Below are 17,152 nucleotides of genomic sequence, written 5' to 3' on the forward strand. Positions count from 1 at the left end.
TGATCTCCCAATGTGTTACACAGACCCATTGGGTAGATGATGAAGCTGTTCACTCAGAAAGAGGATATAAGAAGAGAATCAAGATGGAGGGGAGAAAAAGATAAGTTCAATTTAGAATATGTTAGAATTTGGAAACTCTACAGAATATCCAAGCATAGATTACCAGTAAAGAGTAAGTTCTACAGGTACACTTGCTATAGAGATCTTAGAAAGCCATCCAAAATATTCTATACGCCTATGTAATTCCTAAAACAACATCACTAACTATTTTACATCTGTCTCTAAATACATGGTTCCACTGGGCCTTTAGTTTTCCTTTCATAATTCTTTTGAGGACTGGGAGATTGTATAAAGCAAACATTTATTTTGTAAATTAAAACTTTTTGCTCTGAGTATAGTATTTTCTCCCTAACACTAGTACTTAAAATTTATAGGCCATTTGAAATATTTACATAAACCAGATGCTTGAAGTTACCAGTTATTCTTTCAAATTCTAGCTTGTGTTTTCATAGGAAGCAACATTTTGAGTTAACACGAGATCATCTATGGAAAACATTTTCTTTTTCTTAATCTCAATGCAGCCCAGTCTCTTTACAGAACTGTAGGTTCTGACAGAATGTTGTAAAAGAAGTTGGGGGGGAGATGGAGATTTCAGCTATAGCTGGTTAAAAATAGACCTTACTTTTCTTTTGAAGGGAGGCAGTAAGATCTTTTGTTACATTTTGTTAATTATGTACTGACTGCTTGGTGACTAATCTTGATAAGTGACAGGCAGAGGGAAAAAAAGAAAAAAACAACTAATTGACTTCACCCAATTCAGTTCTTGTCTCTGGAAAGCAAGACCACACTCTAAGACATCATACCCCAAGACTTATTTTTACATTAGCCCCCTATCCTGTGCCAGCTCAGTAATGTAGGCGTGCACACAGAAATTGCAAAATGAAATGAGAAGGGGGAAGAAGCCTTGCATTGGATGTGTCAGGGGCTTAGTATTTATTGCCTTGTTTAGTACCAGAAAAAGGGACTTTTGAGAAGTACTTGTTATTCTCATTTCACAGATGAAGCAATCCATGTTTCCAAGAATCAGGTTAACTTCCCAAGCTCATACTCCTGTTAAGAATGGAGCCAGAGAGGCGCCTGGGCAGCTCAGTTGGTTGAGCATCTGACTCTTAATTTCTGCTCAGGTCATGATCCCAGGGGCTTGGGATAGAGCCTCGTGTTGGGCTCCTTACTGAGTGTGGAGCTTGGGATTCTCTCTCTCTCCCTCTGGCCCTCTCCCTTGCTCACGTGCCCTCTCTCTCTCTCTCTCTCTCTCTCTCTCTCTCTCTCTCTCTCAAATAAAAAATAGGGGCTCCTGGGTGGCTCAGTTGGTTAAGTGTTTGGCTTCGGCTCGGGTCACGATCTTACGGTTCATGGGTTCGAGTGCCGCCTTGGGCTCTGCACCGGAGCCTGCTTGGGATTCTGTCTCCCTCTCTCTATCTGCCTCTCCCCGACTTGTGCATTCTCTCTCTCTCTCTCAAAATAATTAAATAAACCTTTCAAAAAAATAAGCAAATTCTTCATATCTTGGAGTGGTTGATTCTAACAAATGTAAGAAATAATCGGACACAACTTGGGCTAAGAGACAGAGGTCAACCATGCTTCATTGTTGCCGAAAGAGTGACTTTGCCAGCTGGTCGATGGTCCTGGCTCTGTTCTGCCATTATTTACTAGACAGAGTCTCTGACTAATACCCTGTGATCTGATCACTGTCATCAGGCCATCTGGGGACACAACAGAATACAAATAAAATATCTGCTGAATCTATATTGGGCAGGCCTTTCTCTTAAACACATACGTTTAAGAATTTTTGTGTTTTTCCCCCCTCTACCACCACAATGTGTTTTTATTTTTATTACAACCAGATGGGGCACTTCATTACATACCAAGAGCAAGTGCACAGATCTAAGGTTTCGCCTAACAGTATAATTCCTACGATAATAGAACATTAGAACTAGAAAGGTTTTAATTCAACTGGCTCATTTTACAGGTGATAAAACTGAGGGTCAGGGAAAAACGGAGAAGCAAAATGTGTTCAGTAAATACCCGATAAATACCAGAAGCTATGCATTTTTATTTCATTCAAAATCATAAGCTTATGAGTTAGATAGGATTGCCCCCAGTTTACAGGAAAGTAAAGCTTAGGGGATTACACAACTAGGAAGAGGTAAAGCCTTGATCCCAACATGAATCTTTCTAACTCAGCTTTCCCCTACGACATCCTGCCTTTCTGGAAAGAGGTGACTTATTTAAAATCAGACATCTAGCTGGTACAAGTGCAGAAACTAGAACCTAGTCCCCTACTGTCTACACCGATGTCCTTTTCCCTACATCTCGTTATTGTACGCAGGGATCAAATGGGATTAAAGCCCATGGTATTTGCCTCTAAGGTCACTTTGCAAGTGACCAAGCCCAGCTGTTTGCCACACAAAGATGTATCCAAGTAAATGTGACCCTTTTGTACATTGAACATGAATTCGAAATATTAGAACCTTCAGATTTCAAATTATGTCATTAATCACAGCCACTGTTTGAAAACTGACCACGTAGCAAATACAGAATTAAAATAAATAAGGCATAACATTACCTGTGCTCTCAAGCAAGATTGGAAAAGTGACTTGGGTAGCTGAACCAGGCGTGTTCAACATTTAAGTAATAGAAAGCTATTTCGGTTTATGCCCAACTCAGTTCAACATACAAAGCCTGAAACACATTTTCCTTTTCTGCATCTAGCATGATTTAGCACCCAGCCCCCAGCCGCTCTGCACAGTATCTACTTTAAGAAGCTGAGAAGAAAGGAAGCAATGAACATTTGTTGCCCGCCTCCCATTTGTCAGGCTGCGTGTTAGGTGTTTTACATTTATTATATAATGTTTTATCCTCCCAAGGCCCAGTGAGAGAGTTTATTTTATCTCTAGTTTACATACAAGGAAACTGAAGCTTGGAGAGCTCACTAACTTTTTTCAAAGATCTAATAAGCATTAAGCTTGGGAATGATGCCAACGTTTAATTGCACAGTGACAGGCTTACTTGGAGCTGTCCAATAATAATAGTTCTGAAATAATAAATGTTTATTGGGAATTTTCTTTGCCAAAGACTATACACATTGCATATCTGAATCCTCATAGCAATCCTAAGACCCAGGTATACATAAAGTCCATCTTATACATGCACAAGGGGTAAGTGATTTGCATGAAATCAGACAGCTCTTGAGCACAAACTCAGGAAGGTTAACCTCAAACCCTGTGCTGTTAATTTCATAGTTCATATTTATTTACTTCATATTGTCTGCAAGGAAGTGAATATCCACATTATTGTGTTTATAATAAAGAGAACACAACAGAATACCATAGGTGGACCGTGGTAAAGAAAGAAGATATTACATTCTCATAGTGGTGTCATCGGGGATGGGAATAGAACGATTCCAGCCACAGAAGCCGGGTAGAGTTTAGACAGGCAAAGATCCCCCAGCCATTCAGAGGCTTGACCAGGGCTTCCAAGGTGACTCACACAGAAGCCTCAGTCCTCGCCACACGACCCTCTCCTGGGGCTTCTTGAGACCCTACATGACATTGCAGCTGGCTTCTTTCAGAGCAAGAGACCCCCAAATCAAGCAAGGTAGAAGCCACAATGTATCTTCAGACCTGGCTTTGGAAGTGATTCACCATCGCTTCTAGCATATTCTAGTGGTCACAGAGACCAAACCTGATTGAATATGGGAGGGAACGACCCCTGGGTATGAATACCAGAAGTTGGGCGTCCCGGTGGGCCATCTTGGAGGCTGGCTACCACAACACGCACAACTTTTTGTGGGAGCAGAAAAATGTCAAGAGAAGTCAAAAACATGGCTCCTATACTTGGACAGATTTTGCTAATACCTCTCAAAGCCTCAAGTGGTTGTAAAATTAGCTACAGTTTTGCAAAAGCCAAAACGTGGTCCCTCTGGAGAAGCAGCCACTGTGCCAGTGTTCTATTAAATCACCTTACGTCCATCTTTGTCCAGGTATTAATTCAAGGAAAGCTAGATCATAAAGCCCTAAAAGAAAAGTCAGGACAAAGTCCATGTTAGACCCATATCATTATAGGAACCAGTGCTGGCCAGAATGCCCAGGCATGGAACCATTTCTTTCGAGGCCACCACCTTTGGAGCCTGACGGCACAAGCTGCGGAAGATTCTACAGTTCTAGTCACATATGCTAGGAGGGGAATGGTGTATCTCCAAAGTCGTGCCGCCTGATAGAACTGAATTCAGGCCAGTAAACGTTATGGGGCTAGAAAGCTGGGCAGCGATTATAAAAACAAGGCGGCCACGCCCTCACCTTTCTGGCCCCACAAAATTAGCCAGAAAGAAAAAAGAGGCTTCATATCGGAACTCTGTGGAGCGGACGGCTGATTTAATGGCAAAGTGAAGCAGAGAGAGCTAAGATGTATCGATAACAGTTCCACAGACTCTTGGTTTTCTAGCAAAGTATGCATATTTATAGAAAAGAACAAATGTCTCAGCAGCTACTTACTAAATCTAGTTATAATAAAAAGCCCCAAAGTCTTTTCGGTGTATTTTTGTCAAACCCTATTTAAGGTCTATGTTAACCAATGCAACCTTGGGGGGTTGATATTTCAGTTAGTTGCTTTGATCCTCATCAGTTACATTTCGTATTTTCCACATGAGTGATTTTGAATAACATCACTGCAATCGGTGGGTGATATCATGCGCATTTTAATTGTGAGGTGTGAAAGTTCTTGTATTTTTGACTCATATTAAATACGCAAAATAGTGACATATATACTTCATCTCTACAGCCCAGATTCTTAATCTGCTTGACTCCTCTAGCAATCAATTTTTTCTTATTTTTTGAATGTTTATTTATTTATTGTTGGGGGGGGTGGGCAGGGGCAGAGAGAGAGGGAGAGGGAGAATCCCCCATCAGGCACTGTCAGCACAGAGCCGGGCGCAGGTCTCGATCTCACAAACTGTGAGATCGTGACCTGAGTCGACATCAAGAGTCAGACGCTTAACTGACTGAGCCACCCAGGCGCCCCAATTTTAAATTTTTGAACAAAACTTCAAAGACCTCTAGCTTAAATACAGGACAGATTACCCTTAAGATCAATACCGTATTTATCCACAGCCTGTGAGAACAACTGACAATGACAATTTTTCAGAAAGGTTGGAAGTAAGGATGGGGCATCATCTTTAGTCCTTGGAAACTCTCTTAAATAATAAGAAACAAACATGCTTTTACTAGTATGATTGATTGTTCTATCCAGAGAGGAATGTAAAAGTGCGTATTTAGAGAGAGGAATAGAGACAGAGACAAGAGAGGAAGGGAAAGAGAATATATACATGCAAGTGTGTGTGTGCATTTGATTTTGTGTGTGTCTGTGTATATATATATATATATATATATATATATATATATATATACAAAAATATTTTTTTCTAAACCATCCTAGCCCTTTATTCCTAATACTTAACTGTTCATTTCCTAAGAATAAGAATAGGATAGCCTGTTCCATAACCACGGCATAGCTGTCAACTGGAATCAATTGAACATTTATACTAAATATATATTTTCTAAAGTTTTTATTCAAATTCCAGTTAGTTAACATACAATGTAATATTAGTTTCAGGTGTATAATATAGTGATTCAACACTTCCATACAGTACCTGGTGCTCATCTCAGCAAGTACACTCTTTAATGTCTATTTGCTTTTTGAGAGAGAGAGAGAGGGAGGGAGGGAGACAGCAAGTGGGGGAGGGACAAAGAGAAAAGGAGACAGAGGATTCGAAGCAGGCTCTGCACTGACAGCAGAGAGCCCCATGCTGGCCCCAAACCTGCAAACCACAAGATCATGACCTGAGCCAAAAGCAGACGCTTAACTGACTGAGCCACCCAGGCACCCCTTGGCAAATACACACTTTAATCCCCATCACCTACTTTTTAACCCATCCCCCCACCCATCTCCCCTCTGGTAACCGTCAGTTTGTTCTCTATAGCTAAGAGTCTCTTTCTTGGTTTGCCTTTCTTTCTTGCCCTCCCCCTTTGCTCATTTGTTTTGTTTCTTAAATCTACATATAAGTGAAATCATATGGTATTTGTCTTTCTCTGGCTGACTTATTCCACTTAGCGTTATACACTCTAGCCCCATCCATGTGATTGCAAATGGCAAGATTTCATTCCTTTTTATGGCTGAATAACATTCTGTTGTATATTGTACAGATTCCAGTCTAGGGTCAGATATCTTTCACCTCCTTTTATCTGGAAGTTTTCAAAGCCTTAATTTGCCTTTTAGAACATCAGTATTTTTAAAAAATACAGTTTCCCCATCCCCTTTTTAGTAAACGCTTCCTACTTTTGAGGTTTCTGATACATCCTCGTTGTTCTACTCAGGTGATGCATTCTAGGCGGGAACACTCCAAGGGTAATTGTATGTTCTCCACTCAGTGTGTATTTATATACACCACATCTTCCTTATCCACTCATTAGTCGACGGACACTTGGGCTGTTTCCATAATTTGGCTATTGTAGATAATACTGCTATAAACATTGGGATACATGTGTTCCTTTGAATTAGTATTTTTGCATTCTTTGGGTAAATACCTAGTAGTGCAATTGCTAGATCATAGAGTAGCATATTTTTAGCTTTTTAGGAACCTCCATACTGCTTTCCAGAGTGGCTGCACCAGTTCGCGTTTTCACCACCAGTGCGCGAGGGTTCCCTTTTCTCTGCATCCTTGTCCGCCCCTGTTGTTTCTTGTGTTGTTGGTTTTAGACAACAAAATATCCCCCTAGACTTAGCATTTTGACAGGTGTGAGGTCGAGGCAATATCTCATTGTTTTGATTTGTATTTCCCTGATGATCGGTGATGTTGAGCATCTTTTCATGTGTCTGTTGGCCATGTGTGTGTCTCCTTGGAAAAATATTTCTTCATGTTTTAATTGGATTATTCACTTTTTGGGTGGTGAGTTTCATAAATTGTTTATATATTTTGGATACTAACCTTTATCAGACATGTCATTTGCAAATATCTTCTCCCAGCCTGTAGGTTGCCTTTTCGTTTTGTCAATTGTTTCCTTCACTGTGCAAAAGATTTTTATTTTGATGAAGTCCCAGTAGTTGGGTTTTGCTTTTGTTTCCCTTGCCTCAGGAGACAAATCTAGAAAGAAGCTGCTATGGCCGATGTCAAAGAGGTTACTACTGCTTGTGTTCTCCTCTAGGATTTTGATGGATACAGGTCTCACATTTTGATCTTTTTTTTTTCTTCACATTCAGATCTTTAATCCATTTTGAATTTATTTTTGTGTAGACTGTAAGAAAGTGATCCAGTTTCATTCTTTGGCATGTGGCTGTCCAGTTTTCCCAACACCTTTTGTTGAAGAGACTATCTTTTCCCCATTGGATAGCCATTCCAGCTTTGTCAAAGATTAATTGACCATATACTTGTGGGTTCTCTTCTGGGTTTTCTATTCTGTTCTATTGATCCGTGTGTCTATTTGTGTGCCAGTACCATACTGTTTTGATCACTACAGCTTTGTGATATAACTTGAAGTCTAGAATTGTGATGCCGCTGGCTTTGCTTTTCTTGTTCAAGGTTGATTTGGCTATTTGGGGTATTTTACAGTTCCATACAAATTTGAGGATTGTTCTGGCTCTGTGAAAAATGCTGTTGGTATTTTGATAGGGATGACACTGAATGAAGAGATCGCTTTGGGTAGTATAGACATTTTAACGATATTTGTTCTTCCGATCAATGAGCATAGAATGTCTTTCCATTTGTTTGTGTCATCTTCAATTGCTTCTATCAGCGTTTTACAGCTTTCAGAATACAGGTCTTTGACCTCTTTAACATTGATACTTTAATCTGCTCTTTGAATTTCAGTTTTCTCAGTTGATCCCAGAATGTCCGTTACAGCACTTTTCCTCTGCAAGACAGGTATAGTCTAGAGTCAGTTCACTCTAAGATCTAACTCCAGTACAGATTCCAGTCTAGGGTCAGATATCTTTCACCTCCTTTTATCTGGAAGTTTTCAAAGCCTTAATTTGCCTTTTAGAACATCAGTATTTTTTAAAAATACAGTTCCCCCGTCCCCTTTTTCATAAACGCTTCCTACTTTTGAGGTTTCTGATACATCCTCGTTGTTCTACTCAGGTGATGCATTCTAGGCGAGAGCGCTCCAAGGGTAATTGTATGTTCTCTACTCAATGTCTATCTGTCTCCCATTGGTGATGGTAACTTTGATTGCCCAGTCAAGGTGGTTTCCCATTTCTCCCTGGGAACTAATAAGTCTGTGGGGAGAAACTTTCAGATCATGAAAATATCCTGCTCATCGTCAGAATTTCCACCAAGACTTAGCGTTACCGGTCCTTGCTTGATCTTTATTACAATGGCTGCAAAATGATGATTTTGTAACTTTTCCACTTTTTCCACATTGATGCATTAGCTCTCTGCATTCCACTGGAAGCAAGAGCCCTCCCCTTTCCTGAATTAACTTGTTTGGTTATTTACCCAATTCGTATCAGTTTTATCCACTTACATATTTATTAGGAGGACTCGTGAATACCCGTTATTAACAATGTATCATTCATTAGTGGACTGAAGTATTTTTTGTGCTCCAATCATTCCAGATTTGACCGGGGCAACTCCTTTCAGGCTGGCTTCTGTGTTCTTATGACATACCCCTTAATTTGGGGGAATGCTGCCTTGTTTCCGGCATAACAAGAAGCCTACTTTCATCATTCTTTCATTGTTCCTCATCTGCATTTTCTTTTTTTTTTTAATTTATTTTTTTTTCAACGTTTATTTATTTTTGGGACAGAGAGACACAGAGCATGAACGGGGGAGGGGCAGAGAGAGAGAGGGAGACACAGAATCGGAAACAGGCTCCAGGCTCTGAGCCATCAGCCCAGAGCCCGACGCGGGGCTCGAACTCACGGACCGCGAGATCATGACCTGGCTGAAGTCGGACGCTTAACTGACTGCGCCACCCAGGCGCCCCCCTCATCTGCATTTTCAGTCTAGCTATTTGTTGTTGTGTTTAATGCAGCACAGAAGGCTGGGAACAGAATACTTAAAGAGATCATGGTTGTAAAAGATAGATATGATGATATCCCAAAACTAAGACTGAGACAGAAAAAAAAAAAACCCTACGGAATTGGGGGGTAGTGGAATGTTGATCTTCACAAAGATGGCCCAAGTCATTAGGAACCTATTTTAATTAATCAGATCAAAATTAATTGTCATAATAGTGTGGTTTTGTGAATATTTGGTACTCAAAGGCAAGGATTATCACATTTATTTGTGCGTATTAATAAGCTGGAAGCATTTTAACTTTCAAAAAGAGCTTGTGCATTTATTTTTAAATTGATAATAGTTGGTGCCAAATAACTACACTACTCCACATTCTATCATATTCTCCGGGATATATTTGTTTATATAATAATGTGTAAGTTTTATTTCTAAACGTATAGTAAATTTTTACTAAAGCAAGCATAATTTTGTAAGCTGAAAGCTTTCAAAGATTTATTTTTACTGGTATATAATATATATAGTGATATACACAAATATAAAATGTATAATTTGATGAACTTTTACAAAAGTAATTACCTTTTCTAAAAGATATAATCACCACTCAAATCAAGATATAGACTCTTGCCTACATCCCAAAATGTTCCTTTGTGCCCCCTCCAAGAATTATCTTTTTAATTAACCTCCTATTACTGTATATTCGCTGTCTTTCTTTCTTTTTTTTCAAACTTCACATAAATGGAATACATAAGTATTCATACAACATATACTTTTTTAGATCTGGCTTCTTTTGTTCAACATTATGCCTATGAGATTCATCTATATTGTTGCCTCTAGTGATAGTTTGTTCTTTCTTCATTTCCATAATGTATGACATTGTAATGAAGATACTCCACTCAGTTTTGTACATTTTTCTGTTGATGGCCATTTGGGTGTTTTCAGTTTCGGGCCATTATGGATACATCTGTTATGGACCTGCTTGTTTGGGTCATAGAGTATTTGTGTGCATATTTGAGTATATGTTTATGTATACTGTGTGTGTAAACAGCTTTCCAGAGTGGTTTTACAAGTTCACATTCCCACCAGCTTTCATGAGAGCTCTAATTCTTCCACATCCTCACCAATTTGGCATTGGATGACTTTTAAGTTTTACCCAAATTGGTGGATGTGTAATGATATCTCATTGAGGTTTCTATTTGAATTTACCTCTAAGTAATGATTCTGAGCATTTTTTCTTATGCCTACTGGCCATTTGGATTTTCTTGTGGGTGAAGGGTCTATTCAAGTCTCTTGTCCATTTTTTTTAAAGATATTGAATTGTCTGTCTTTTCATTCTTGTTTTAGAAGTTCTTTATATATTCTGGTTACTAGTCCTTTGTTGTATATAAAACTGAAAATATCTTCTCCCAGTGTGTGGCTTGCCTTTCCACTCTCCTACTGATGTCTTTTCTTTATTTTTTTAAAGATTTTATTTTTCAGGTAATCTCCACACTCAATGTAGGGTTTGAACTCACAACCCCAAAGTCAAGAGTTGCATGCTCCACCGAGTGAGTCAGCCAGGCACCTCTGTCTTTTCTTTAATTAAGAAGAATGCATGTAGTTTATTTGTGCTAAGCTATTGAATATGTGTGCATACACGTGTTTGTAGTATTCTCTTATTATCCTTTTAATAGATATAGGATCTATAATGATTACCCCAGTTTGATTTCTGATAATAGTAATTTGTATCTTCTCTATTTTTATCACCGCTAGGCTTGCTAGAAGTTAATCAATTTTATCAATTTTTTTTGAAGAATGAGCTTTTTGTTTCATTTACTTTTTTATTGTTTTCATGTTTTCAATTTCAGTGACTTATGCTCTTATCTTTATTAGTTCTACTCACTTTAGATTTACTTTCCTCTTCTTTTTCTCTAGTTCTTAAGGTAGGATTATTGACTTGAGACTTTTCCTCTTCTCTAATGTAAATATTTTGTGCTCTAAATTCCCCTATCAGCACTGTTTTCGCTGCATATCCCACATCTTTTGGTATGCTGTATTCTTAATTGTATCTTGTGATGAACAAAATTTCTTAATTTTTTTAAAAATTTTTTCTAACATTTATTTATTTTTGAGACAGAGAGAGACAGAGCATGAACGGGGGAGGGGCAGAGAGAGAGGGAGACACAGAATCGGAAGCAGGCTCCAGGCTCTGAGCCATCAGCCCAGAGCCCTACGTGGGGCTCGAACTCACGGTCCCTGAGATCGTGACCTGAGCTGAAGTCAGATGCTTAACCGACTGAGCCACCCAGGCGCCCCCAAAATTTCTTAGTTTTAATAGCGCCAACATGCCTGTTTGTTCTTTTATGGTTAGTGCTTTTCATGTCCTATTTAAAAATCTTTGCTGAAGTCATAAAATATTCTATGAAAAAATTTTCTTCTAGAAACTTTGTTGTTTACCTTTCACATTTAGGTCCATGATCCACTTGAAATTGAATTTGTATGGTGTGAGATAGGGATCAAGGTTTGTTTTCTTCCACCATGTGAATATCCAAGTGTTCAAGCACTATGTATTGAAAAATCCATCTTCACCCTATAATACTGCAGTGGGGCTCTTGTCATAACCAGGCAACTGTTTATCTCTGGGTCCATTTTAAAATTCTCTGTTCTCTTCCATTTGTCTAATTATCTTATTTTGTTTTTGAATTCTATATCTTTATAATAAGTCTTGATATCTTCTACTGCAAATCCTCCACAGCTATTTTCTTTGTCATGGTAAGACTAGTCTCATCCCTTTGCATTTTCATATAAATTTTAGAATCAGCTTGTCAATGAAAAAAAAATGGATTTGAACTGGAATGTCATTGAATCTATAGATCGGTTTGAAGAGACCGATGCTTTTACATAGCGTGTCTTTTAATTCATGAGCATGAGAATGGTTTAGGCATACCACTCCTCATTTATTTGGGTCTTATTAATTTCTTCCAGGAATGTTTTGTCGTTTTTCGTGTAGAGATGCTGCTCATCTTTTGTGAGATTTATTCATAAGCGTTTGATGGTTTTGACACTATTGTAAATAGTTCTTTTTAAATTCCATTTTCTGATTTTGCCAGTATGTTGAAACAAAATTGGTGTTTTATACTGCCATCGTATCACTAATGTTGTCAAATGCAGGCATTATTTCTAAGAGCCTGGATTTTTATGGTTTCTATGTGTACACAATCCCAACATATTCAACTAATCACCAGTTTATTCTTGTTTTCCAATCATTATATCTTTTTAATTTCTTTCCTTTGACTTAACTCACTGCATTGACCAAGACCTCCGGTATTATTGTGAATACAAGTGGTAAGAATGGACTTAGTTAGGAGCCTTTTGAAAATCTAAGTAACGAGTTCTCATCCCCTCAAAATTCAGTAGGTCCAGGTTGGGGGCCTGGAAAATCTACACCGTAACAAGTATTCTAGGTGATATCGATGTAGGGGTGTCCTAGAAACACACTTTGAGTAATATTTTTAAAACTTCACTCACCTAAAGAGTTTTCTTGATTAGGATGGAATATTGCTCTTTCGTTCTCCCTTCTCTTCCCACTTTTATCCTCTTCCATGCCAGTGAAGGATACACAAAATACTACTTTTCTGACCACCATATTGTTTCTCTTTTTCTGTTTCTCACGGTGGATACCACACGCATGGAAGGGTCTTCAGTGTTAAAATGTCGGCTGGTTTTAGAAAAGAAAAAGACCCTCATCCTTGGTCAGGAGTCTACTCAAAAAGAAGCAAGCTTTTTAAAAATATATTCAAAAGTTCTTGGGGTGCCTGGGTGGCTCAGTCGGTTGGGTGGCCGACTTCGGCTCAGGTCATGATCTCGTGGTCCGTGAGTTCGAGCCCCGCGTCGGGCCCTGTGCTGACAGCTCAGAGCCTGGAGCCTGTTTTGGATTCTGTGTCTCCCTCTCTCTGACCCTCCCCCGTTCATGCTCTGTCTCTCTCTGTATCAAAAATAAATAAACGTTAAAAAAAATTTAAAAAATATATATATTCAAAAGTTCTTGAGATCACAGTTGAATTCAGTTCTTTCTGAATACACACCCAAACCCCCACATGTGCACACACAATCAGTCATATGGGTGTTGCCAGATGACGGAAACACTATGAGGAAAAAAAATGGATTCTAAAAGATTCACAGGCGTAGAAAATAGACTTGAATAATATGAAATCACTTGAGACAAACATGGATACCATGTGGTTTCCTAAATATGATTAGTTGCAAATCAAAGGGACAATGTATTTTCTGAGATCCAGAGGTAAAATATGCCATGGATATTTATGGAAAGGAAATACAAAAATAGCTGCAAATATCATAGAGTATTAGAGCCAGGCAGGGCCTTAAGATCACGTTATCTGACTCTGGTATTTTTCAAGCTGAAGTGACTGAGATCCATTTTGGTAGAGTGAGTGATGTCCAGTGTTGTCTGGTGAGATGCACAGAACCCAGTGTCCCGGATCCCCACCACAGTGCTTCTTCCCTTATGTCACTCAGGTAGTTTATGAGAAGAGATCATGTCTGTGAAAGGAATCCCAGAGAAACAAGAAGGGACAAACCCACGAAAGCGAGTCCTCAGACCGGATAAGAGGGAGATCCGTGAAATGGAATTGATTTTGTAAGCGAATTGCACGAAAGATGTGCGAAAAGAGGCGACGTGAACAGAGAATGGGAAAACCTAGGCGAGAGAAAGGAGACAGTACACTGGGGAAGTCCAAAACTGGAAGATAAAACTATGCTAAAAGGGATGTCTGGGTGGCTCGGTCGGTTAAGGGCCTGACTTTGGCTCAGGTCATGATCACACTGTTTGTGGGTTTGAGACCATCCTGGGGCTCTGTGCTGACAGCGGGGAGCCTGGAGCCTGCTTCAGATGCTGTGTCTCCTCTCTCTGCCCCTCCCCCACTCATACTCTGTCTCTCACTGCCTCTCAAAAGTAAATAAACATTAAAAAAAATTAAAAATATGATAAAATAATTCAAGAACACGTAGGTAGACGTAGTATTTTTATGTCATTTTTATCAAAAGTAGGTCTAGCGAGAATTATTTCAATCATAAAATGACCATAATAAAATCTTATGAAAGTACACTTAGACTCCTTTAAAGAAAGGCATACCTCAAGTAGTAGCAATGTTAAGCTCTTAATCTCCTAAAATGTCAAAAGAAGAAGATATAGTAATCCAAAGATGTAGTTTCTATATTAAGAAACATTAAATGTAAAATCAAAGAAACACAGGGAAAGCTAAGGCTAGGTATTACTGCAAATGGCTTTATTGTTTTTTTTTTAATATTTAAAAAAATTTTTTTTAATGTTTATTATTTTTGAGACAAAGAGAGACAAAGCATGAACGGGGGAGGGGCAGAGAGAGAGGGAGACACAGAATCGGAAGCAGGCTCCAGGCTCTGAGCCATCAGCCCAGAGCCCGGCGCGGGGCTCGAACTCACGGACCGCGAGATCGTGACCTGAGCTGAAGTCGGACGCCCAACCGACTGAGCCACCCAGGCGCCCCATGATTTTTTAATGTTTATTTATTTATTTTGAGAGAGAGAGAGAGAGAGGAAGAGAGAGAATCCCAAGCAGGCTCCATACCCAGGCATGAAGTCCGACACAGGGCGTGATCTCACGACCATGAGATCGTGACTTGAGCCGAAATCAAGAGTCCAACGCTCAACCGACTAAGCCACCCAGGCACCCCAGGTTTTTTTTTTTTTTCAAAGACACGGCTGATGAATGAAAATATAAGGGGATGGAGAATCCCAAATATTTTGAACAATTAGTGGCACTGCCTTCATTCAAGAGAGGTAGAGTTTACACAGTGTTCAGAATTGTTGGCATTTATTTCCTTACGTTTCCACTTCCTTAAGAGCCTGAACCTAAATGTTACAATCATAATATTGGTTTGCAGCCTGTCTAGCCATTGAAAAGCATTCACCTTCATGGTTCATTTGATGAGCCAAATACCCTGGTTGTGTCTCCTGAGAGAGGAAGTATCCATTTAGAATCTATGTTTAACAGAGATAAACGGGCCATAATAATTAGGCAAATGTCATAGAAAAGTGAATTTTAAATGTGGCCAGTCAACCAAATGTATGTACTTAGCAAATCGATACACTGGTTAAGGGCACAGGATTTAAAAATCGGGCAGACAAGGATTTGATTCCCAAATTCAGCTACTCATTACTTATGTAACAACTCCTTTCTCTTCTCTCCTTCCTCTCTCCCTTTCTTCCTCTCCTCCTTTCTTTTATTTAAAAAAAAAAAATCTATTTAGCATTTACTATGTCCTATGCCAAAGGCTAGTGGGCCAGTTATCTGACATTCCTGAGGGAGAACATGTGAAGTTTACAGGGAAGAAATTTGTGGTGTGTGGCCCAAGCCAAGACAGAAATGCAGAAATGAGCCAGACTCGCTGGGAGAAATCTGGGCAGACTGGAATGAACAATGGGAGACAAGTTTGGAAAAACATATTAGAGTCAGGTTGTGAACGGCCTTGAACGCCGGGATAAGCAATTTCAAATTAACATTGCAGATACTTGGAGAACAATCAGAAATTGAGCGATTCAGGAGGAAGCCTGGTACTGAAAGCCAATGGAGGAGACTGGTTCAAAAGAATAGTTTACTACACGCTTCAGAGAAGGCAAGACAGAAATGGATTTAACTGTTAGAAGGACATGATGACCTTTAAAATAGCTTTGCTTGCATGGGGGGGGTGGTGGGGGGGATAGGAACCAGCAGTGGGGATGACAGAGGGGGTTGAGGGTGAAGAAACGGAGCCTGTGGGGCAAAAGTTCCACGGGAGGGCGAAGCAGAAGGGGAAGGAAATAGTGTGGTAGGGAAGCAGTGAGGCCAAGGGCAGATATATTTTTCCCAAGGTGAAGAGTTATTCTCCATGTGGGAAGTCAAAAACCCGTGCGGAGAGACTGAAGATTCTAGAGCGTAAGAGCAGGAGATGAGAGTTCATGAGAGTTCCCACTGACCCCTGAAGTGCAGAGGGAAGTCTTGCAGAGATGGGGCAGCGTTTCTTCCTCTGAGATTGAAGGGTATGACTTGACATTGAGATTGCCTTTGTAGCCAGGAGAGAATCAAGGCAGCATTTATCTGTGTACTCCAGGTGAGCTCTTGCTAGAAAGATGAGTGGCAACATCGGGCCACAAAAAAGACCAAGTGACCGAGGCTGTAGAAAGGCAGACATCAAAGGGTATAGCCCATCAATAGATTCAGCAGGAGCATCAGACCATTTTCAGTCACACTCCAGAAACCTTTCTACTTCCTTCCGTGCTGGGTAACGTGGGAAGTTTGCAGTGCAAACATTCAAAGAAATGTAGCCTGTCCTTGATCTTTACCTCTCCTTCAAAACAATGGCACTGGGTTACAGAGACTGTGGGTCCAATGCGAAGGTGACTCTTTGTCCTCTAAGTCACCACATGAAGAGAGTGTTGAAGGTTAAAATGAATAGGTACTTACGTGGACACAAGCACGTCCTAGAAGTTAGTGGCTGTCAAAGAGGGTCCCTCAATTCTGGGTGGGTATGCCTGGTCTACATTCAAAGTCCCAACTCTGGAAACTTTACTGCCAAAGTGCTCCCAAACTTGTACAGACTTTTCCTCTCCCTCCACATCTAGGGTTCAATGGGGCTGGTGAGAAAGCTTCTGAGGATTGCAGACCAGGTTGCATCTTTATTTGAGCTCTGGGTTGGGAAGGGGGAGCAGAGGGGTGCCCTGGGGGCAGTGCCCTCCTCCATGACCCCCCCCCCCAGGCTTGCACCCCAAAGGTAGTAATTCCATCCACACAAGGAAAGCCGAAGTTGGTGTGTCTGGCCAGGCATCCTCAGTCTAGAGAACGCTGTGGGTTAAGGAGACCCTAGCGTGCACTTGAAGAGCAGAGTAAGTGCGTTTGGCGGGAGAGGGCACAGTGCTGACTGGGCATCTTTGCTTTGGAGCCTTCCCTTTCGCATTGGCCCGTCTGTGCCAACAGCTGAGAACCGGGGCTGCGGGCAGAGGCGGGGTGTCAGTCCGGGAACACTGACCCATTGGCCCTGTGGCTGCAAGAGGAGTTAGGGGAGCCCTGGG

At 40.3% G+C, this 17,152-nt stretch overlaps 1 protein-coding gene across 7 annotated transcripts in view; it reads left to right on the forward strand.

The window, feature by feature from the left end:
- The window catches only part of PHACTR1 (phosphatase and actin regulator 1), a 560,468-nt gene that overhangs the window by 20,563 nt on the left and 522,753 nt on the right, over positions 1 to 17,152 (forward strand). The window lies entirely within an intron of this gene.

The sequence above is a fragment of the Acinonyx jubatus genome, chromosome B2 (assembly GCF_027475565.1).
Source record: "Acinonyx jubatus isolate Ajub_Pintada_27869175 chromosome B2, VMU_Ajub_asm_v1.0, whole genome shotgun sequence".
NCBI lineage: Eukaryota > Metazoa > Chordata > Mammalia > Carnivora > Felidae > Acinonyx > Acinonyx jubatus.